Below are 24,192 nucleotides of genomic sequence, written 5' to 3'. Positions count from 1 at the left end.
ATCAAAGAATAAATTAAAAACATTGTTTTAGTATATTTCATTGCTGTTGTGATGAAGACCTTGACCAAAAGCAAGATGAAGAGGAATGAGCTTGTTTGATTTAAATATCCTAGTCATGGTCCAGATGGTAACTAAGATAGGAACTGAAGCAGTGTAGAAACCTGGGGGGCAGAAACTGAAGCAAAGGCCATGGAAGAACAATGCTTACATCCCTGTTACCCCTAGCTTGAGCTTCCGTTTTTTTATACAGCCATGTGTCTAGGGTAGCACTGTCCATAGTGGGCTGGGACTTCCTACATCAATCATTATCAAGAAAACACTCTTGCAAACCTGTCCACAGGTAAATTAAATCTAGCTCACTCTTCAATTGAAATTTCCCCTTCCCAGATGACATTAGCTTAAATCAGTTGAAAAATAACAGCAACTAAGCTCAGATCTTTTTTCAGTGTAAAGGACAAGGATAGTTTTATGAATAATTCAATTGTATTCAAGCATTTCTTTACTTTTTTATTAATCATATTATTTATTTACATTCTAAATGTTGTCCCCATCCCTGTTCCCACCCCCAGAGTTCTTTCCTCCCCATGCCATCTGCCCTGAGAGTGTGCTACCCACTCTGTGATATCACCATGCCCTTGGGTATCAAGTCTCTACAGGATTAGGTGCATCCTCTCCTAGTGAGGCCAGATAAGGCAGTTGTCTGTTATGTATGTGCCAGTGGAGGGCCTCAGACCAATACATGTATGCTCTTTGGTTGGTGGCCTTTTGCCTAAGGAAACCTATCAGAAAATGTTAATATTTCAGTAAAAAGATACAATAGAGCATCCTTATTCACAGGATGGGGATGTTAGTTATGTAATTTGTTAATTGGGTGTCTATTTTTGCATTAGGATTCCTCCAAAAATACCCTTAAAATATCTATGAGTTGGGAATTTGGACAAGACCCAGCAGGACAGCCCATCACTAGTTTGCTAGTCTGTGGTTTCTAGGTCCTAGGCTATTAGTGCCTCAATGTAATGGGATAATGTCTTCTGAAAGATGAGACATTGACATGCTCTACTTGTTGGTGTCTGAGATAGGATATTTCCTGGAATATTCACATGTGGCCTCTGCATGTGACCTATTTCCAAAATTGTCTCCAATTGTCATTTCTTTATTTCCATTTTTTGGTCTTGGACCATTTTGTTCAATTCTTTCACCCATTTGATTGTATTTTCCTGTATTCCTTTAAAGGATTTATTTGGTTCCTCTTTAAGGGCTTCTACCTATTTGCCTGTGTCTTCCTGTATTTCTTTAAGGGAATTATAACCTCCTTAAAGGCCTTTATCATCTTTATGCAATGGGATTTTAGGTCAGAATCTTACTCTTCAAGTGTATTAGGGTATCCAAGGCTTGCTGTGGTAAGAGAACTGTGTTCTGGTGGTGCAAAATTATGTTGGCTTCTGTTGATTATGTTCTTGTGCTTGTCTTTCGCCATCTTGTTATTTCTGGTCTTAACTGGCCTGGATGTCTCAGATTGGAGCAGGCCTACTTAGAGGCATGTTTAGCTGTGTGTGCTGGGTTAGACCAGGCTTCCTGGGAGGCAGGCAATGCTGTCTCTGGTTAGAGCAGGTCTCTTGTGTCCCTGGTAAGAGCAGTGCTCCTGGAAGATAGGCAGGGCTTTGGAGTAGGGAAGCAGGCAGGCTGATCTGCCACACGTGCAGGTGGAAGTGCACACAAGGATTTTAAGTACATAAGGATTTCTTTTAATTATTAAAAATTGTTTTTGTAATTCATGATGTGTCAACAATCAATAGAAATTCCCTTTTCTCTATTTTTCATAGCACAAGTCCATGCAAAACCATTGTTGGTTTAGTCTGTGGGATCTGGAACCTGATCACAGATACTTATAGCTGTGCAGAAAGTTCTACGACCAATCTCTGTAGCTCTAAGAAAAACCTTAAATATGATGGTTGTTTGGTCTCAAATCCTGGATAAACAAATAACTAAGTGCTTTTTAACATATCAAAGTGGACACTGGCCACCACTCTGTATCAGCCCCACTTGTATCTGGTATACCTTACCTCCTTACCCTGAATTCTCTGGGCTGGGTTTCCTGTTCCCCAGCTCCTCAGGCCCCGAAATGATTCCACCACTTTATCTATGCCACTCTCTGGTCTCATTCTCCTCTCTTGCTCTCCTAGCCTCCTGGCCTTCCTGCTTTCCTTTCCCTTCTCTTTCTCTTCTCATAGCTCACCAGCTCAGTCTGCCAGCAAGGTTCAGTTCTCATACTTCCACATTCCTCCTCTTATGCTTTCCCACATTTCTATAATAAGGCTTCTACATACTTGAAGAGCAGTCATGTCCTCCATCCACTTGTTTGTTTGTTTGTTTGTTTGTTTGTTTGTTTGTTTGTTTAGATTTGGTGCAGAAACCATAAGTTAAATGATTTTACTTCCAAGGCACTCGGCTTCTCTGCTGATTTGATTATTCTGAGGTATGTACATATTATGTTTCTGCTGGCATTTGCCACGCATCAAGCTCAATTTTAAATTCTAGAGTCATAATCTTTAGCCACTACTTCCCTCTACCTGTTCTAATCATGAATCTCTCCCTCTCTACTTAGTAAGTGTCTTCCCAGCTTCTAAGCTAGAGGCCCACCTGCTGGGCACCTCTCTCATATATCTCAGCACTGGCTTCCTACACCTGTCTGGGTATCACTCCCTGCCCATGTGTTCACATCTCTCTAAAGACACCACCTCCCTTTCCCCAAAGCCTCAGTTCATTTCTTTACCTCCTCTTAGGAGCTGCATTCCAGCCAGTAACTAACTAGGACCCTTTTCCTTGTCCCTCAGCTACCTTGTAGAGCTTGCAGGAATTTCCTCTAGCAAAATTTCATTTTACAACCCTCTCTTTCTCCTCTTTGGACTAAAAACAGCTTGGTCTCAATACAGATCAATGGCCAAAGATTTGTGCACTCAATTTTCAAATTCTCTCATATAGTAACAACTTCTGTTACTATACAAATGGTCCCAAATTTTCTTATATCTAACCTTTTTCTGATCGATAATTCCTAGTCTTTTATCTCTAAGGTTTCTCTATTTCACATTCTTAAAAGTCTCTCTCTAAAAAAAAAAAAAAAAGACTCCTAAGACTATATTATAAACTCTATCTCAAGATTTGCAAGGTGTTTTAAAAAAAATCTATAAAATCTGTAACGAAAATTTAGCTTTCAACATAATAAAAGGCTTGTAGTAAAAATCTATAGCAAACTTCATTTGCTATAACTTGCTACATATGCAATTCAACTCTTGTTTTAAATATACTGTATATGTAACTTGAATTCAACTCTTGTTTAAAAAATAGATCTTCAGAGTGAGAAAAATCAGATAGGCCACAAGCCTACAGAACTCTCCCATTCCCCCTAGATCCCATAGACTCAATATCCTGCCATCACTTTCTTCCTCCCCCAACCCCCAACTGAGATGGAGACTACCTGGTCAATGCAGGCCATACAAGCCAGAACAGGTAGGAAAACTCAGGGGGAGACTGACTCACTGCTGGACCAGGAGGCCTCCAGCCCATGGACATCCCCCACTTTTCTGGTACCGTACCCCTGTTACACAGTATTCCCAGTTCCCACTCCACTCCTCTTACAGTGCTTCAGCTTCCAACTCAGGCAAAGACACCCTGCTCATGACCAAAGGCTATGCCAGCATCTAGAAATTCAAGTGGGCCGCCCAACCACAGACCTTCTCCATTCTCTTGGTGCCCCTTAAATATTGTACATGTGGCACAAATTATCTATGTCCAAAATTTAGTAGAGAAGGTTTGTCTTCTTACTACATTGTGCTTAAGCAGCTTGATCTCTCTATGCTAAGAGAAATAAAAGAAGAGGAGGGTGGGAGGAAAGAGGAAGAGCTCCAAACACAGATAAAAAATACTCATCAACACCTCTTACCTTATAAAAAATAAAATAGCTATGAACATGGGCTCACACAAAACAATCTCAAAAACTCCAAACTGTCTAAAGGAGAGCTTAAAACACATATGACCTTAAAATAAACAAAGGTTTATCTACTACAACACCAAAACCATGATCCCAAAGCAAAGAATTAAAAATTCATGACTATTAAAACATTCTGAGAATCATAAAGCAAACCACAGACTGGAAGAAAATCCTTATGGATTATAAAAGTGATAAAAGGCTTTCGCGAATAACATATAAAGAGAATTTAAAGCTAATAAAAAAAATCAGTTGAGTGTTAAAGTTCTTCTCTTATATGTGCAAAGCCTCAGGTGTGGCCCAGTACCAGAGAAAGTAAGCGATTGACAGAAGAGCAGGAAGGGAGAGAGAAAACAGAAAGAAAAAGACAAAAACAGATGAGAGAATATCAAATAGTTTAGTAATGTTTCCCAAATATTTGAATACATTCTTCAAGTAGTAGATGAAGAGGAAATCTCTCAAAGGCGGTGAGATGGCATCGTGTCTAAAAGCCTGCTGACCTGAGCTCCAGACCCAGAACCCAAGTAAAAAGCAAAAGATGGATATAGCTTCACAAAATTGTTCTCTGCACACTTGTACTGTGGCATATACTGTCACAGACACATCATACAAACCCAAATAAAAATAAAAATATTACACAATAAGCTCAAGAAAAGGCACTCAAAATTACTAATCTTGGGTTTTCAAGTTTTACTAGGATATTAAAATTTTAGTGAAAATTTTCAAATGATAAAAAAATGATCATTACAAAATGATACCTCAAAGCCATAAGAAAGAAAGAAAAAAGAGAGAGAGAGAGAGAGAGAGAGAGAGAGAGAGAGAGAGAAGAATAGAAAACCTGTATGATACCAAAGAAACACTAAGAAATCAAAATCAAGTACTACTTATGGTAATAGAAAATGACAAAACACCGTGGCAGTTATGGCAGTTCCTAAAATCATTGCACAATGAATTACCACAGAATCTAACCATGCCATGCCTAGATATTTGCCCATGATGAGAAAAGCTCAGATCTTCATGGAAACTTGCAGAAAGAGATCCCTAGTGACAATAAATGGACCTCCTACTATGTGAAAAAATTAAACAAAAAGAGCCTCTAGCTGGGCAGTGGTGGGCCCACTTTTAGTCTCAGCACGTGGGAGGCAGAGGCAGACAGATCTCTGAGTTTGAGGCCAGCCTGGTCTACTGAGCAAGTTCCAGGATTGACAGTGCTTCACAGAGAAATCATGTGTCAAAAAAAAAAAATAACCCCAATTCCATGCTTTAATTTATACAGAGTTCAATAAAATGCAATTCATCTAAAGCTAGAAAACATGGTGATGGTTGGCTGTGGATAAAGCATCTAAGCGAGTTAGTTGTACATCTCATCTTAAGGAGCTTGAAAAGGAACCAAGGAAACACTTACAGGAACGGCCACAAAACACACCCATTTTCATTGCAGTAAAGAGATTGTGGTTCAGCCCCCAGTTAAGGGATGGGACCATCCACCCATCTCAAAGTTTTTAACCCAGAAATGTTCCTGTTCCAAAGAAAGACAGGGACAAAAAAATGAAGCAGAGACTGAAGGAAGGGCCATCTGGGAATTGCCCCACCTGAGGACAAATCCTGTCTGCAGACACCAACGACACTGCTGTTGTTGCCAAGAGGCCTTGCTGACAGGAACCTGGTGTGACTGTTCCCTGGGAGGTTCTGCCAGCACCTGAACAATGTGGATGCAGATGCCATCAGACAAAATTTGGGGACCCTGAGGGGGTATCTGGGGGAAGAACTGGAGGAGTGGAGAGGGATTGCCACCCCATAGGAAGAACAATGTTGGCTGGCCAGACTACCCAGAGCTCCCAGGGAGAGTGGACCACAAACCAAGGAGTGTACAGGGAGAGATCCATACCTCCAAATACATGTGTAGCAGAGGATGGCCTAGTCTAATATCAATAAGAATGGACGCCCTTGGTCCTGTGGAGGTGTGATGTCCCAGTGCAGAGGGATGCTGTAGTGGTGGGGAAGGAATGGGTAGGTAGGTGGAGGCACACACTCATAGAGGCAAACGGGAGTGGGGCGAGGGTAGATGGGATGGAGGGTTTGTGGAGGGCTAACAGTGAAGGGAAATATCATTTGAGTTGTAAATGAATGGAATTATTAATTTTATTTATTTTTTTTAAAAAGGTAAAGTAAAAAGAGTTTATGGTCAAAAAATGCTGTGAAATGTGGTTTTCAAACCTCTTGAAATGTGTGTTTGTTGTCATGTCATTTAAATTTAATAAAAACAGAGAAAGTAATGGGCAGGGCTTATTATGAAGGGGAGAATTAAATGCTATTGAATATAGATTGGTCAATTATTATTATTTTATATCTATAGTGCAAATACAAGTCAATTTGGGCTGGCAAAAGGTCTCAGTATGTAAAGGTATTTGTCAGGGAGCCTGAGCACCTGGGAGCAAACCCCAGGCCCCACATGGTAGAGGCAATAACCAACATAGGTGTTTTGTTCTCTGACCTCCACATTCTGCTCTTTCTTAGTACACATTCTTACACACACACACACACACACACACACACATACACACACACACATACACACACACACACACATACACATTAAAAGAAGGAAGGAAGGAAGGAAGGAAGGAAGGAAGGAAGGAAGGAAGGAAGGAAGGAAGGAAGGAAGGAAGGAAGGAAGAAGGTTAATTTCTCTCTCTTTTATTGAAAACAGATTCTTCTCTCAAACAATGAGAGAAGTTTTCACCTCTTCATTCCACCTAGCCTCCCCTCTTCCTCTCTTTCCTCCCCCGTCCTCCTCCTCTTCCTGATTCTTACCACTTCTTTTCACTTGAGAAAAGAGCAGGCCTCCAATAGACAACAACCAAATAGTACAAAACAAGATACAAAGAGGCCAGTCATAAGTCCTCATATTGACAAGACAATCCACTAAGAGAAAGAGTCCCAAGAGCAAGCTAAGAGTCAGAGAAACACGTGTTCTCACTGTTAGGCGTCCCACAAAAACACTAAGCTGACAGCCATAACACAGGCACAAGAGGAGCTGGCCATGCTTGTCACTTCAGTCTCTGTGAGCCCTGCTTAATTTCTTCAGTGAGCCATGTTTTCATCCATCCCCTCTGACTCCTACAGTCTTCCCTCCACCCTTCCATAGTGCTCCTTGATCTCTAAGGGGAAGAGCATGATGGAGACCATCAATTTACACTCTGCTCCTAATGTCTGGCTGTGGGTCTCTGCATCTGCTCTCATCTGCTCCTGGAGAAAGCCACTCTTGGTGACTGAACTAGGGGCCAATCTATGGGCATCACGGGATATCATTAGGGTTCCTTTCATTATGTCAGTCATATTTGGTTCTACCTTAGGTCTCTGGGATAGCTACTGTCCAGTTCTCCCGGATACCTTAGCAATGTAGAGCATGAAATAGGGCTAAATTTGAGAGATTCATAGTGACTAGTTGACAGGATTTTCTTCTATTTTCTCTATTGCATGAGGTGACACTACCTGCTAATTACAACATGGACAAGTAGAAATAGCCATTATGAAAAATGAAAACATCATGATGATCTCCAGAGGAATGTCCGCTCCTCCATACAGCCAGGTCCTTCAGGAAGTGTCAGGGTCTTCACTCTTTGTGCTGTCACATCACTAGACCTCAAGCAGTGGAGGGTGGACACTGAGAACACAAACTGGTATGAACTAATTATTGTTTGTCAGGCAATGCGGTGGAAGAATAGTGGACACAGGTGTTGGTTTAAGATACATTACAATTATTTTTTATTCTCAGAGAAATAAGATTACAGGAGAACTGAACTCTAGCTGGTATATTTTTATAAATAGCTGGAGGGAGTCAATAAAACAAGCTCATGAAATCAGTGTCTTACAAGTGAACTGATTGAATATTGAACATGTGATTCCTTCCCTTAAGCCAGTCCTGAAAAAATTAAAATAAAGTCCATTCATGAGTATCTTTAGTCTTTTGTCTGTCACTTTTATTGCAACTGTGGTAAAATCCTAAAGATATAATGTTTATCATATTAAACATTGACATGTTTGTAAAATCACTCATGAAGAAATCACACGGGTAAAGTATTGATTTGGAAAATGCTATAATAATGCTCTGCTCTTCCTGGCATCCTTTACATATAACCTTGAAGCACCTTCTCAATGAAGATGCAATTGTATTTCAGTGTCCCCACATCTATATTGACCTTATGGCTTGCTTTTGTCAGCAAGACTTAAGCAGGGCACAGGTATGCCAGGTCTGAGGGTAAGCCTTAAGGGATCTTGTGTTAGACAATTTTCTCTTCTGTACCTCAGCCTAACACAGCTTTCTGGTGTAGGCAAACAGAGTACAAGAAAAGTAATCCAGCCAAAGCATTCTAGAGTAAGCATATACATTTTCTCTATTGACTGAAGGGACAAGAGTTGAAGAAATTATATAGATAAAAGTCAATCTGCCAAGAAGCACAGACCACAAAAATGGGCAGATTAGAAAGGGATATGTTTCAAGTACTCCTGTAATAGTGACTAAAGTCTGCTCTCTGCAGATTCTGTTCTTAGATATGGAACTCAAATCCTCCATAACTGAGCAAAATATTATTGAAAATCCAGCATGCTTGTTTTTTTTAAATGTACCTATCCAGAGATCTATGTTATGAATTTATTCTTCTACCATTATGGCATATTTGGAAAATATCTGTCTAAAGACCTTTTGTAGCATTTTTAATTTTGGGTATGATTTTAGCACACATGTTAACACCATGTTTTGTTCTCAATATATGTTGTGGACATCTATTATTTTCATCTACTCATGATTCATAGATATGTTAGCTACAGTGGAAACATTGCTCTCTGATGTTAAACTGGAAGACTCAGACTTGACCAATTATACTGTTGCAAAGAGATCTGCAACCCTATAGTTGGAACAACATGATGAACTAACCAGTACCCCGGAGCTCTTGTCTCTAGCTGCATATGTATCGAAAGATGGCCTAGTCGGCCATCAATGGAAAGTGAGGCCCATTGGACTTGCAAATTTTATATGCCCCAATATAGGGGAATGCCAGGGCCAAAAGAATGGGAATGGGTGGGTAGGGAAGTGGGGGGCGCTATGGGGGACTTTTGGGATAGCATTGGAAATGTAATTGAGGAAAATATGTAATAAAAAATATTAAAAATAAATAAATAAATAAATAAATAAATAAATAAATAAAAAAGAAAATACGGTTGAAGTCATATATAACAAATTCTCAATGGGAATTTCTCCATGTTTACTGAGAAAGTGAGAGACACAGAGGGAGAGAGAAGGAGAGACAGAGAGAGACAGACACAGAGACACGGAGACTCAGAGACAGAGACACACAGAGAAAATGAGACAGAGAAACAGAAACAGAGACAGAGAGACATACTATCCTTTCTCCCACAGGGTTTCAACTCTAAGTAAGCGTTAAGTCTAAGTCACCTGAGAACCTTTAATTTTCAGTTATTTTATGTCATCTATAGATGTTCCCAATAATATCATTTTAGATCTCTGAACTGGATCTTGATGAAAATTATGTACTACTTGACTTTCTAGATGTGTGAACTAATAAATCGCCACTAATTCCCAATATAGGCTCAACTGTTCCTAACCATTGCAACAGACATACCTTTAAGATATACACAAGCAACAAAGCCATTCTTTAGACATTAACCTGTTAGATGACAAAATAATTCTTTGAAAGTCTTACAAAACTCTGTGTCCCCCCATGGTAAGCACAGCACTGGGGAGCAATGCTTTAAAATGGCTGCACAGGTAAGCAGAAGCATTCATTGATATAAGAAAGGACTTAAAAGAGAGAGAAAAGCAAACAGCAAGCGCACTAAGATACAGGAATAAAACAGCATCTCACAGCATTGGAGGCTCTGACAAGCTTTCATTGTTATATATTATTATGATAATACAGGTGCATCTAGCTCATCCTCAAATTAAAACAAAAATGTATGTCATATGGATACAGTGAAATTTACATAGCATATTGATAAGTTTAGTTACAAATTAGTTGTTTTCCATTGCAAAAGACTATTGTTTATTATTATTATTATTACTATTATTAATTCTTTTACATTCAATTTTATGTTTTTACTTATTCCTTTACATCCTGCTCACTGCCCCACCCCCACCCCGTCACTCTTTCCCATAATCCTTTCCCCATATTCCCTCCCCTTTTAATTGAAGACAGGACTTGAGAAGAAACAAAACCTGAAGTGTCTGTGTCTTTCCTAGAAATGTGGATTCTGGGAGAGCTAGATAATTGGGATCCTGCCAAACCTGACAATTCCATGACTGTGGGGACAGGAAGAGGAAAGAGGACAGTGGTCTCCATGAAAGAACACTAGAGGTGCCTTGCCTCATTTGCTGGCAGTATTGCTCTTCCTGGTTGCTGCTGTGCTTGTTGTCAGGCTGAGGTGTTCCCTGTCTGCAAGGGGCTGTGCAGGGCTCTGCCCTTGCTGCTTTAATTGGTATAGAGAACAAGAACATCAGGAATGCAAGTGATTCCCTTCCCAGTCTGTGCCTTAAAACACTCCGTGAGGCACTTTAAAGGAACCATCTCCTGTCTCCTATGTCCTGTTGCTTCCTTGCAAGGCCAGAGAGGATCACTGAAGTATCCCTTGGTCACCAATTCAGAAGTTCTGGGCCTTGTATTTCTAGTACTGGCTTCCTTTGGGTAAGATGAGCAATGCTGTATTCCTGGCTCAGTCCCCATCCTGTGAAATTTGTCTGGATGATGAATCAATTTTCCTATCCCAGCAGCTTAAAGAGCCCATTCCCACAACCAAGTGCATACAGTTTTAAAGTGTTCAAGTAGTGATCAATTCCTAAAGGAACGAAGCTGGTTATTCACTGTTTATATGTCAATAAAGAGAACGGAGCCCTTAACAAAAAGCGCCTCAAAATCACTTTGTACTTTCAGATTTTAAAAGGGCCATTGGGAATTTTAAACTTCAAACTATCCTCAGAGGTAGATATGAAGAAAAGATATTTATCCATTTTATGTGAGTAGAAACTGAAACATAGACGGGCATACTTACTCACTCAAGTCATGGACAAGCTAAATAACAGACCCAGATTTTCACTACACTTTTCAGGAGGTGCTTACACACCCATTTACTTATTAAGCCACCACTGCCAAGCTATTTAGTCCTTGCAGGATTTACAAGAAATCATATTACTTAATACCAATAAATATCTGTGTGAGTGTGTGTGTGTGTGTGCAAAACAATGAAAAACGAGGCATAGATTTGGGGGAAAAAAGCAAGGAAGGTTATATAGGATGCTTTGGAGGGAAAGAAGGGAAGGGAAATAACTCAATTACAAATTGATTTCAACGAAATAAAACTGTATTTTAAAATTCCAAGCAGTGTGAATGAGACAAGAGGATCTTTGGGTGGGGTTTGCTGTGTAGCCAGTCTAGATGTGTCATAGCTTTCAGGCTCAGTGAGAGACCCTATCTCAACAAAGGAGGAAGAGAAGGGACTGGAGGTATTTGCCACTGACCTCTACCTTCCAGATAGTGCAAACACTTTGGTATACCTTAATACATACTAATGCACATCCTCATATACACAAGCACACACTCACATATTCACATTCCCACACACTCATGCTCAAACATACTCTCTGTCACACACACACACTCACTCACACACATGCTGAAACATACACACATACACACAAGGATATTGGAAGCAATGGACATATAATGAATTACTCAACATGGAGGAGCTTATATCCTGATGGACACATGGTCACTTATACGCTGTAGAATTAGAGAAACTAAACTTTGTGAAAGGCTTCTAAGATGGGAATATTTGTCCACATGGACAATCTCTGGTTCAGTCCCCAGCACCACATATATCTAGTGTGGTGGTACCTATCTGTAATTACATCACATGGGAAGTGGCCATAAGAGAATCAGAAGTTCAAGGACATCCTCAACCACAAAGTGAATTTAAGGCCACCATGGAATACATGAAATAGTCTCAGAAAAAAATACAATGAAATAATGAAACAAAACAAACATACTTTCTAGTACATGATGTATTTGAACCACTCTTTGACATGTGAACCCAGAAAGATGTCTAGGTGAGTGACAGAACCCAACAGTAATAGGAACATGGGAGCTGAGAGGCATGTTGGTAACATGAATTTATCAGACATTCATGATGAATCTATAAGACACGAAAGTTAGGTCTCAAGATAATACAAGTGATGGGTTTTAAAGACATGGTGTGAAACTGACAAACAGCCTACTGTGCTACAGAGGTACCCTTCAGGAGGTCCTGAGTTCAATTCCCACAACCAAATGATGGTTCACAACCATCTTCAATGGGATCCATGCCCTCTTCTTCTGTGTATGAAGAGAGGGGCAGTGTAGTCACATATATTAAATAAATAAATCTTAAAAGAAATAGATGCTTCATTGATTAAAGACAGTGTTTGTAGGAGAAAATGCAGCTAGACTTGATGGCTAGCCTACGTGAAATACTGTGCTTCAAAATAAGCCTGCTCCTGAAGTCAGAACACTGAATTCTGAAGTAGTATGAGTACCCCGTAGCTGGCTTATGGACAAGTCTGTTCCCTTTGAGTCTTCTTTAGTATGCTTCTTCTCCAATCCAAGGTAATGTGCTAATCAATTACAGTCAATTGGACACTATTGTAATAGGAGACACTATTCCCCTGCTCACTGAAATAAGAGTGGTTCATCTCTGCTCCCTTTACAGACCCAGGGGGGTTGCTGTCTTGTCCGGGACCCCTGGTAACAGGGCAATTTGATACCTAAACATGGGACTCATGAGTACATTAATTGAGTAAAAGGACCCCATGGCTAAAATAAATAAACAAACAGGGCAGAAGGGGTAATTTGTCATTGGGTCAAAGAGCAGCTCAAACAAAGCAGGGGGAAAAAGAAAGGAATTAATGTATAGATGTTTGAGTTAGAAAAGTTTGGGTCAAGATACAATTCACAAACCACATGAAATTCAAGAAGAAGGAAGACCATAGTGTGGATAATTTTATTCATCTTAGAAGCAGGGAACAAAACACCCATGGAAGGAATTATAGAGACAAAGTTTGGAGTAGAGACTGAAGAAATGACCATCTAGAGACTCCCTTAACTGGAGATCTATCCCATTTACAATCACCAAACCCATTTGTGGATGCCAACAAGTGCTTGCTGACAGGAGCCTGATATAGCTCTCTCCTGAGAGGCTCTGCCAGTGCTTCACAAATACAGAGGTGGATGCTCATAGCCATCCATTGGACTGAGCATAGGATTCCAAATGAAGGAGCTAGAGAAAGGAACCAAGGAGCTGAAGGAGTTTGCAACCCCATAGGAGGAACAACAATATGAACTAGACAGTACCCCCAGAGTTCCCAGGAACTAAACCACCAATCAAAGAGCACACATGGTGGGACTCATGGCTCCAGCTGAAAATGCAGCAGAGGATGGCCTAGTTGGACATCAGTGGGAGCAGAGGCTCTTTATCCTATGAAGGCTCTATGCTCCAGTTTAGGGGAATGCCAGGTCCAGGAAGTGGGAGTGGGTAGGTAGGTGAACAGGGGGAGGAGGGAGGAGGAGAGGGGATAGCAGGAGGGTATTTTCCAGAGGTAAAACCAGGAAAGCAGATAATATTTGAGATGTAAATAAAGAAAATATCTAATAAAAAAACTTTATCTGCCTCAATACAGGGGAACGCCAGGGCCAAGAAGTGGGAGTGGGTGGGGGAGCGTGTGGGGGACTTTTGGGATAGCATTGGAAATGTAAATGAAATAAATACCTAATAAAAAAAAGAAATTAAAAAAAAAGTTTGGGTCTTGGTTCTTACATATAAATCATTGGTTTTCTATAGAGTTGGATTTTGATGTTGTTGTTGTTGGGTTTTACTGTTTTTTTTTTTTGTTTGTTTGTTTTGTTTTTTATCTAGAGCTGTGGCAGAGAATTTTGAGTAAAGCATGGAGAGAGGAAATGAGGACTGGATATTCCTTGTCTAAATCTTTCTATAGTATAATTATGGTTATAATCAGATGCTTGACTGGGGTTGGGGTGGGATTAAAAGAGTCAAAGCACCACAAGCTTTTCTAATAGCAGATGGATATAAGGACAGTGAAAAAGAACAGGGAGGAAACCAAGATGGTGCTGATAGCAATTCTTGCTGTATCCCCAAAGAGGATACTTCCTGCAAGAAGGAGGAAGTAAGAGTAAGCCACCAGCAGGGTGGTCTGGATGGAGGCCTCTTGGTACTGCCTTCTTTATATCCTTCCTAGATGTTCTGTATTGCTTGAACACTTTAGCTAAGAAAGTGAAGACTCTTAGCTGGCATCGCATTTACATCCTTGTTCACAGGTTTGAGCTAGTCGTGATGATTGCTAACCAAAATGATCAATCCAAAGGCCTTGCTTTTCCAGTGAATTTAAATACAACCAGGCAGCGACCTTTAGCATGGTTGGTATTACATGGGATTAAAACCATTCAGCAGTTGCTAACAGACTGTTTGTGGACAGGACGGTGTTTGTCTTCATGTGTAATATAATTATTAGAATCTATAAATATGAATTTAAACATGCCTGACGATAATAAGCAGCTGGTCTGAACGTGTATGAGCTCACAGAATAGATTTTATTTGGAAGTGGCATTATTATGGCTGGTATGAACGTCAGGCTGAGAGAACTGAAAACATAGGTGTGCCACTGAATGTAGAGATATTACTTTGGGAAAAGCGTTCTCACCACCTGCTGAACAGGCTCCTAGAACTCCTCAGTATTTTGGCCAAGTTTGTCTGTGTGCCCTAAGACCTTGGATGGCTATGTCTTCTTAAGGGGACAGCAAATTTCAACAATTTAAGGTGGGGACCTACTGAGCCTTTTACTAAATTTTTGGCTTAAGTATAAAATTTGGTAGAATGGAAAGTTCAGCATGATGATACAGCTAGCATACTAATGCGTCAATTTGCTTATGATAGGGCCACAGCTGAGATGCAGAGGGTGATAGGCCCAATGGATAATTGGATTCTTTCATGTCAAGAAATAGGGACTAAGACATAGACCACCAATGCCTTTGAAGAGGCTCTTGTAGCAGCCCTAAACTCAAATGCCCCTTGTATAGACTCTTAAATAATTCTTAAAAAGTAAAAATAGGGGAACAACATGGAATATTCTTGTAATTTCTTTATTTACACTTAATTTAAAAATTTATCTCAAGGTGATACATGTTCAAGAACACTTCTCTACAAAGCATTATAAACTTATTTCAAACAATTTTCTCTCAATTGAAAAATTCAGCATGTTACTAGAATTCCTAAGAATCCCCAAGGTCAAGCTGCAGAGAAGAGAGCACACAAACAGCTTACGAAAATATTGATAGATACAGAGGGGAAATGTGGATCTCAATAAGGCTCACCTTCAACATCTTATTAACATGGCATTATTAACTTTAAGATTTTGGGAAAATAGATGACAAGTGACATATTGCAGCTCATAAATATTGGGCACCTTTGTCAGGGGTTAAGGTTATCTCTGATGACCTGGAAAGATGTAATACCAGGTAAACGACAATCACCAACCCCATTCCTTACCACTGGGAGAGAGTCCCCCTGTGTCTTTCCAGAAAATGGATTGCAGCCCATCTGGATCCTGGCCCAGCTCACCAGACCCTGGACAGCTGAGAGCAGCAATGAAGCAGATGAAATTGAGCAGCCTCAGGAGATGGAGGCAAGCACCTAGCCTGCTCATGTATTTACATGCTGCACTGATTCTAAGTGCTGATAATGCTGATAATTCTTGCACATTGGTAAGTAATCCTCCCTTGTCATCAGGGGTGGAGCTCAAAGGACCTTGCCCTCAGCTGTTGGTTAATGACTCCATCCTATTTCCTGATATGGGTCCTCTAAGAGCAGATTCTTTGCTTTCACAGCCTTTATAATCTATTTACCTATATTATTATCTCTTTAGTTGTATTATATTGGTTGCCATATTCTGCTCATTAATTAGGAGTCTCTACTCTCAGTAAAGCAAATTGCAGGCATGTCCTGGTGATCAGCCTACTCGGCATACCACAAATAAGAAGCATGGCATAGCAGGGTCCTGAAGTCAGAACATTGAATTCTGAAGTAGAATTAGTAGCCTGTGGAGGATTCTGTATTCTCCATGTCTTCCTTAACACACTTCTTCCACATAGAAATCCTGGTGGTCTGAGTAGTCACTAGCCAACCCAAGGTAACATGCTAACCAATCACAGTTGACAGGTCTTCACAATATAAGTGGTTGCTCATGTACAATAAAGTAGATGCTGGGTGTTTTGGGCTCTTAAGTATATGTCCCCAACTATATCTCTTTCCTTCATTTTAAATTATATTTACGTATATGTGCTTTGGAAAGTAGGAAAATCTTAACCAAATTTCTAACTCAGTTCTAAATTACTCATTAAAATCTGTCATCTCAGCATGTCAGCATCTCAACAATTTGGAGGCTTAGAGGAGAACTATAAATAACCCTGAAAAACCCTGTGTCCCTTTACAGGCAAACAGTATTTAACTTTGTGAATAATTCTTCAAGAGTGTACATCAGCCTTTCTTTGAGTGAAGGTGTCAGAGGAGTCTGAAGACCACGCTTTGTCCTCATTTGTCCACTTTGCACGGAGAAGTTGGGAGGACAAATATCACTCTGATAAATGCCTAAGCTGCCCCACGACATATACTCTCTCTCAGAAAACACTAATACAGTGTCAAAGTGATGTCTTTGGTGGTATTACTGAATCTTTGTTATGTTCAAGAACTGTTTCCCAACCACATGTGATATACTAAGTATTCATTTCCCCTCTGCCATGGTATGATTTCATGTACCCAAAGTGAATTGGTGTCTCCAACTCACTTTCTAAGAAAGAAAACCATATTTATTTATTTATTTATTTATTTATTTATTTATTTATTTGTAATCTTCTGTATATTATTCATTGTTGCAAGAATCCAATTGGCTGGAACATAACCTTTGATCAAATAGATTTGAGTTGATTTTAGTGTTACACAACTGTACATGTCACTACTCAAGTTGTCAGCTAAGTTCCCATATAAATTTGACATTGTACTTGGTCCCATGTCAGGGTGGTATTTTGATTTGTTTTTTGTTTGTTTGTTTGTTTTTGTTTTTGTTTTTTTTATGTCTATAGGTTTCAAATTCTGTGGTCTCAGGGCTCCTTCATAAGAATGTATAAAATCCTCCACAAGCAGTCCCTCAGTTGTTTAAAATACATCTATCTGTATCACATCAAAAATAAACCTGGGAAATGGAAGAAGGGGCTTATTTCTAAATCCATTAAAGTAGCCAAATATTATATTGATGATGGGGTTGCATTTAGTTTTGCACACTCTTGTGAGGTCTGAATTCGTTCACCATTTCAGTTTTGTATCTGTTTCCTGAGGCACTCCATTGCAACAGCACATATTGAATTAAGCCTGCAAACAATTCATGTGTGCATCTGAGAGAATGGGCACATAGGACAAATACACCCTGAGTTTTTGCAAATCTTCTGGACTTTTGATCCAACCATGAAGAAACCTTACAGGAATCCCAGGCTCCCTGTAACACACTTTAAGAAACATTGTTGTAGACACTCAACCTGGAAATATTAGAACTGCTTTTCTTTGAAGATACAACAAGATCCATTCTTCAGTAAGTTGCTGGCTGCCACACCTTCTCCTGTTTACTGGGAATCATGATAACAGCAGCATCAATAGTACACCCATTTGTACAACTGAAGGACAAGAGACAGAAACACTCTCCATCTTGGATGGAGAAATTTAGAGTTATCTACTTTCAATACTCTAAATTGCTATCATCCATTACTCTTGGCTCCAGCTGCTCTACAGGTGTATACATTTGCTACCTGTCAGTCAGATCCAGAATGTTCCATTCTTTTAGAAAATCTCAACACCCTATTCTCCCTTCCAAAAAAATTCTTTACTGAAGTCCCCATTTCATTTTCTCTCTTACAATGGAAAAAAGTTTTCACACAATATATTTTGATGGTGCGTTCCCCTCCCCCAACCTCTCCCAGATTCTCCTGCCTTCTTAACTCTTAATGAGACACACATGGCTGTATGTAACAGCTCCTATTTAACCTCTCCCACCTTAGCTTATATTCTTGTGTTCAGGGATGATCCTACCTTGGGTCAGTTGTTAATGTGCACTGCTTCTCATAGTGGGCTTGAAATATCCTTTTTTTTTTTTTTTCTTTCCCTGAATGTTCTTCAAGTTCATTCAGGAATGCTCCAAACTTTCAAATGTTCACTACCTTACCACTCTTAGGAATCTTTACTGTTGTTTCTTATTGTTGTTGTTGTCTTCTGTCTCCTATGCAGACTAGGTCAAACTTCCTAACTATGCTATTGCATAGTATTCCCATTAAAAGTACTTAGTGTGATTGTACTTTTTAAAATCTGTTTTCCTAATCATGATTTATCAGACTGTAGCAGAAGATCATAAGGGAGATGTAGCTTGTTTGCCTGTTTTGTTTATTCCTGATTGAGAGCATGTGACAGTAATGTTTGGGAATGAATGCATATTTGATATATGAGAAATGAATAGGTGAATGAGAATACAAATGTCAGTATTCTGGATTTTCAAAGGCTGTAGATACATTTTCAAACATTGATTAATCAAGACCACTTCCAAACAACACATTTTTCTTATCCGAGCCTTATTTTCTTTTAAGATAAAGAAGATGCTCAAATTGTGATACACTCACACAACAAATAATAATCAAATAGCTTTATGTGTTCAGTATTGTCAGAACTGAGGATTCAGTAGTTAAAACACAGAAGAAGTCATTCCTTTCATAACTTATGTTCTTACTGATGAGTCACACATGCTGCATACAACAAAAGAGACAAATACAATGATAACTCATTGTGATGAGTGCTCTGGCTTTGAATGTACACACAGGAAGCCAAGACAACGACTCACCCTAATTCAGACCACCTGCATTATATTGAATAGTGAAGACACACATCTCTGCTGAATAAAATCTTTCAGCTCAGACCTGAAAATTCAGGTATTTTATGGCAGAAAAGATTATAAGTATAGGAAAATAACAGTGGCTAATTCCTTGAGCAGAAAAAAAAATTGGAATCTGAAAGAAGACTTCAATGTAGTGTGTATGAGTAGGTAACATACAATAAACTTGGAAAGACAAATACACAGTTATGTAGCAAGCTAAGCTGTTTGCGAGGAATGTTATGAAAATCAGCTAAGATAATGACTGGAAGTTACTCGGGCCACAAATATCTCTTCACCACCAATAACTCCAAAAAGACCCCAAGTAAATTCAAGGCAGAAATATTATAATCTTCTGGAGAAGTAGCTCGGTGTTAGGAAAAAATCACTACTTAAGTAATAAGCTAGAGATGGATATAATATGGAAAAAATAAAACTGGAGAAGAATTACAGTCATCAAGTAAGCAACTCACAAAGCTCAGAATTTCTCACCACACACACAGGCAGGCACACACACACACACACACACACACAGGCACACACACACACAGGCACACACACACACACTCTCACACACATACTCATGAACGCACACATATGCACACATTTGGTTTTGTCTCTTCATTTCTTTACTTTGCTTCCTTTTCTAATCAGAATTAGAAAAGTGCTTCTTTCCAATCCCCAAGCTGTGAGGTCTGGACTCTGTGGACCTTCTTCTGCCAAGCATACTCTTTTTCAAAAACAGGCACATTAAATATGCATTTGCCATTGAGTCTCTAAATTGCTTAGGGACCATTTCTTTGCAGAATAAATCATTTTCAACAGTACATTTAATATGAGGTGAGCATCTCTCCAATTCATCAGAGTAATCTTTTTCATCTTTGAGTCTTGGATTATCCTGGGGAGCTGCTCTGCTCTACTCTTTTGCTGTGTAATTTTTCTTATCAATATAGTGACTTGAGTTAGGATCCCAGGAAGCCAGGACTAACCTTGAATTCACGAGTTAGGTGACAATCACCATAAACTTCTCATCATCCTGCTTTCTACCTTCCCAGTGTTGCCAGTATAGTCATCCATTACTATGCCCAGTTTTATGTGTCATGTCCTCATGCATGCTATGCAAGCACTCTACCAACTGGGCTCTATCATCAGCCTGGTGATAATTTTTTTCACAAAATTATTTGAGCATATATGGCCTTCTCTCTAGTTCACCTGACTAGAATTGAGGGGTATATGCATATCTATTACATTGTATTTATCTCCACCTCTAGCTTCATCTATTCTGCATCTCTAGTGATGGATACTAAACCAGTCTGAAAAGACAAAGTAATGATATAGTAACAAATCTAAGACATACTGATTTTTCCGTAGTCATAAATAATTTGAAAATATATTTTCACTATGTATGTATTAGTTTTGTTTTTCATCTGCATGGCTTGGATATAGAATTTCCTGTTATGACTAAAATCTTCCAGTAGGCAAAGTATTGTCAGTGGAGCCAATGGGGGATGAGTATATGAAGTTCCAACATTAAGAACAGTGTGTGGGAGTGGTTGATAGATCTTTTTTTTTATGAGATATTTTCTTCATTTACATTTCAAATGCTATACCCTCCCCCAAGCTCTGCTCCCCAACCCACCCACTCCCACTGCCTGGCCCTGGCATCCTCCTGTACTGGAGCATATGATCTTCAAAGACCAGGGCCTCTCCTCCCATTTGTGGCCATCTAGGCCATCCTCTGCTACATATGCAACTAGATACATAGTTCTGGAGGGTAATGGTTAGTTTATATTGTTGATCCTCCTATAGGGTTGCAGACCCCTTAAGCTCCTTGGGTACTTGCTCTAGCTTCTCCATTGGGGGCCCTGTGTTCCATCCAATAGATGACTGTGAGCATCCACTTCTGTATTTGCCAGGCACTGGCATAGCCTCACAAGAGATAGTTATATCAGGGTCCTGTCAGCAAAATCTTCCTGGAATCTGCACTACTGTCTGGGTTTGGTGGTTGTGTATGGGATGGATCCAGGGGTGGGGCAGTCTCTGGATGGTCCTTTCTTCCATCTCAGATCCGAATGTTGTCTCTGTTAAAAATACCTGAAGAAATACCTCTGAAGAAATATCCTTCCATGGCTATTTTGCTCCCCATTCTAAGAAGGAAAGAAGTATCCACTCATTGATCTTCCTTCTTCTTGTGTTTTATATGTTTTGCAAATTGTATCTTGGTAGTCTACTTTCCTGGGCTAATATCTGCTTATCATGTGTGTTCTTTTGTGATTGGGTTACCTCACTCATAAATTCATTGTTTTTAATTGCTGAGTAGTATTCCATTGTGTAAATGTACCACATTTTCTGCATCCATTCCTCTGTTGAGGGACATCGGGGTTCTTTCCAGCTTCTGGCTATTATAAATAAGGCTGCTATGAACATAGTGGAGCATGTGTCCTTATTACAAGTTGGAACATCTTCTGGGTATATGCCCAAGATAGGTATTTCTGGATCTTCCCGTAGTACTATATCCAATTTTCTGAGGAACTTTCAGACTGATTTCCAGAGTGGTTATACCAGCTTGCAATCCCATCAACAATGGAGGAGTTTTCTTCTTTCTCCACATCCTCCCCAGCATCTGCTGTCAAGTAAAAGTCCAACAACAGAATCAGCAAAGATTTGTACTCAACCAATTTGTACTCAATCTCTTTGAATGATGGATTTAGTGTTAGCCCTCCCCCAAAACAATTTCCTCCCTCTGTAATACCATCATCCAACAAAGTTGAATTTGGAAAACCAAGTCACCAATGAACTGAGACTCTTAACAAAATCTTAATTCACAATAGGCTACAAATTCCAGAGACACTATGCAGACATGAATGTTGTTATTATTTTGTGGTTTGTTTTGTTTGTTTGTTTATAAACTGAAAACTTGGGACCTTCAGCAAACCTTGCTTTGATGAAGGACAAATAGCTTCCAATTCTACCTTTTCAAATTCTTGCTCATAATGAATATGATCATGATTTTTCCTTGTGTGTAATACTTAAAAGCTGAGAAACATATTTTGTGCATATATTCATTGCACATAATAATAGGTTCAATTGTGATATTTCCATTGTGTTTGATGTATATTTACCATATTCACATCCTTCCTCAATAGTCACTGTGTCCTCACTGCAGACCTTCTACACTAGTGCTCTTCTTTTTCTAAGCGACTTCTTTTTATTTTAATGTCTTTTTAAAATCTAGGTGTCACATAAAAAATAAAAAACATGATAGTTGACTTTCTGACTGAGTCTGGCTTATTTCACCTAATGTGATAGTCTTCAACTTGCGGATTTATCTTGAATAAATTTGTATGTCTCTTATCTGTCCTATATAAAATTCATTGCTGCCTGATGGTCTGATTTAAGGACATAATAACAACTTCCCTGCAGTTAGAATTGCAGTTCTTTTTCTAGTCCTATTACTCCCCCTCTAAATTTTTCTTACTCCGTGTAGGGTGTAGGGCTTTTCTATCTTGATAACAGCTCTACACACAGCACTCCCTGGTCCTCTTTTAAAATGTTGACCTTGGCCTTGCTTCTTCCTAATCTTCTTCCTTGTGCAACAAGGAAGTTGGAAAACACAGAGATTTTAGAAACAGGAAGTCCTTGCTCACCATGTGACCTTAGCAACATATTCTTCTTTGGTCTAGTTGTCTATTTCTTCTTCCATAAAATGACGACTTAACTCGGAAACTTATTCTAAAAACATGACTGCATGAGAAAATGCATGAGAAAAATCAGCATGCAGTGCCTGTGCTTCAAACATATAAAACATTCGAAACAATTTACTTCCTTCTCTGTCCATAACTGTGTTAGATTACCATTAATTATCAGCTTGACAAGGCCTACAATCACTTGAAAAAAATGAGCCTCAATTAAATAATTCTTTTTATTAGATTTATCTACAAGTATGTCTGTGAGGGGTTGTCTTGATTGATATCTTATATTGGAGGACCCAACCTACTGTGGTCAGTTTACCATTTACCAAGTTGGTAGGCTGGACTGGATAAGAAAAACAAAACAAAGAAAAAGACTGCCTAACATGAGTCTGAATGAGCCTACAAGCCAGCCAGTAAGCAGTGGTTTTCCATGGTTGCTAATTCCTAGATCACTGTTCTAACTGTCTGCTTTGCCTTCCCTGGAAAGGGCTGGACTGTGGGCTAGAATTATAAGCCAAATAAACCCTTCCCTTCCCAAGTTGAGTTTGGTCAGAGTTATTTTTATCAGAACAAAAGAATGAAACTAAGACACTCTCCATGTTGAAAACATTTTGCAAATATTGTACCGACTATTGAGATGGTATGAAAATTATAGTCATTTCTCCCTTTGTTCGGGTTACACAGGAAGAATGACATTCAGTAGGAAAGATCTTTATTTACTAGAAATTCCTACAAACATAGTAGACTATATTTTCAAAGAAGGCATGTAGATAATGACATGTAGAGCATAGACTTATACATTGTACATCTGAAAATAAAAAAATTTTCATACTGTAATGAGTAACTAAAATAGCTAGATTTAGAGCTAAATCACATAGGTTTAGTGATAAGTTCACAGCTTCCTACTAATTATACTTATAACCTTATACATATCCTTAAATCTTTGTAAAATCCCTCCTACATAAAATGAGCACAATAATGGTAACAATACTAATTGCCATGCTGTGAAGATTCAATTTGTTACCATAAGCACAGTGCTTAAAAGCGGTAGTTAAAACCTGCTCATCAATCACTTACCATCCATCCAAATGATGCTGCTAGGATGTGAGCTTTCACAAACCACTGCAACAACATGCACTGCATCCATCCTTCATGGAGACTGCTGTGTATCCTATGTTCCCTGATAACAGCTTTCTCAGTCTGTTCTCCAGGATGGCAGACTATTTGTTCCTGGCCTCACTGGGACAGTGAGAGGATTCATGTGATAACATCTACAAGGCACTTCGAGCTCCCTGGAAGCAAGGTGTTTGATAAATAAAAGGTTATTACTATTGCCAGTGATATTTTACATTACTCTACCCCTTCTCAGCCCAGAGGGATCTTGAAGTGGTTTGCAAAACTTGAAGCACAAATAAAAATCATTCAGCAACAACTGAGATGAAGCAGTTACTGCTCAAACAGCCACTGATTCTTCAGAGCCTCTAGCAATCTGC

Source organism: Mus caroli, chromosome 2 (assembly GCF_900094665.2).
Source record: "Mus caroli chromosome 2, CAROLI_EIJ_v1.1, whole genome shotgun sequence".
Taxonomy (NCBI): domain Eukaryota; kingdom Metazoa; phylum Chordata; class Mammalia; order Rodentia; family Muridae; genus Mus; species Mus caroli.
This window is presented reverse-complemented; position numbering follows the sequence as displayed.